Here is a 1,818-nt window from a genome sequence, read left to right on the forward strand (position 1 = left end):
TGGTTAAACTACGGATATCGTCAGTGTTAGGGTTGAGTGAGTTAGAGCTGGAGCGGCACGGGACCGATAAATCAGGCCTGCCTATTTGAACATTTAAAAATTCGTCATTTTTAGGAGATAAAATCGTATTCTTTTTATTTAACTTTGAAAAATCATTTTATTCTGGCATCAACTTTCATTTTCAATTAATCTTTAATGACTTAAGATATGCTCATGAAGTTCTGAAACTGGAGCCAAATTTCGTAATTTTACTAATTTAATTGTTCGTAGTTGTAGGCAGTCTGCTTTAAGCTGGCGGTATATAAAACGGGATCTCGGCTCCTGGGGAGAAAGGTGTCACAGACCTGGCCAGCTGAGAAAAAAAAATTAATTAGGATTCTAACACATTTTCTTTTTACTTTACAGCCCTATCAAGACTGTTTAAGATGGTGAAATCTAATCATTCATAATACAGTACTGAAGTTTCATCATTCTAATGGAGCACCAACTTGGTAAGTATTGAGAATCAATTCAAAGTTTCAACCTTATATAATATCTTTTATAATTCTATTCATTAAAATGCTTCGATGTGGACTTTTGGTGTGACGCCGACCTTCGGAACGAAAGGTATAGGGTTCGAGTCCCTCTCTGGGCAGCATATAATTTTGTCATTTGAATAGGCTTTTAACTCGCATTCCCTCAACTACCTCAGATGTAAGATGAGTACCTGGCCGTTAACAGCGTTGTCTCTGTAGCAATAAAATTGTAAAATCGCCGAACGGCTGTCGTGTATCGTCCTAATCGTTAAATGTCGTTGCAAGGACATCTAGTAAGTGTTTTTTACGCCATATAATGTTCATATATTCCTTTGAATGGATCCCAAAAACTAAAAACTGTTTCTGTTCCAACTGTACAATGTGAAAGTAAAGACTTAGAAATTGAAAAAATCGTGCAACTATATGGTCTTGTGGTATGACACTCGCTTTCGGATCGGAAGGTCCTGGGTTCGAGCCTCGCACTCGGCGCATAGTTGAGTCCTTGGAAAAGGCTCTTTACTCACATCTACACCGTACTCAGATGTAAAATGAGTACCTGGCCATTAACAGCATTGTCTTAGTCCGAAAAATTGTAATATCGCCTAACAGGCAGCATGTCCCGTCCTATATGTTAAATGTTGCTGTTGACCAGGGACCTCGTGTAAAGCGCTTTGAGCACATTTAGTGGATACTGCGCTATATAAAGCTCAATTTAAAAGTAAAGACTTCAGCATAGCGTTAAAGTATTTTGGTTGACTTTTGTCGGCAATCTTGTCTTCAGTCTAGGCTTGAAATAATCAATTTATACATGAATTCTAAGGTATCGTGATGACGACAGAACGAGGGTGGCCTGTACTCTGATATCAAAGACATTTAATGTGATGGTGTTGAGCCATGAACACATTTGATAATTAATTATACAGACCGTCTCTACACAGGTAATTGAATTCAGATGATGATGATGATGATGATGTGATGATGATAGACTTGTATCTCGACATATTGATAATATTCTTTAGTGGGCCCATTCTTCAAAAGCCATAAAAATATATTTTTCTACGGTGTGGATTACACCGAATCTACACACAAAACACGATTTACCTAAATCATTGATGTTACAGAATGGATGTTTAATTGCAGGATGTGAAGTATTTCACTTAACCGAATTGAACATTAAATGGAATGTAAAAATGTTGACATCAACAAACAGCAAATGAAAACAAATCATTGATTACTCAACTCTGTTTACGTACTATATTTCTGTCCCACAAACTTCATTTTCAGCTTGGTTTCCCGATGGAAC

The sequence above is a fragment of the Berghia stephanieae genome, chromosome 1 (genome assembly GCF_034508935.2).
Source record: "Berghia stephanieae isolate SIO BIC M18660-M18661 chromosome 1, UCSD_Bste_1.3, whole genome shotgun sequence".
In the NCBI taxonomy this organism is placed as follows: domain Eukaryota; kingdom Metazoa; phylum Mollusca; class Gastropoda; order Nudibranchia; family Aeolidiidae; genus Berghia; species Berghia stephanieae.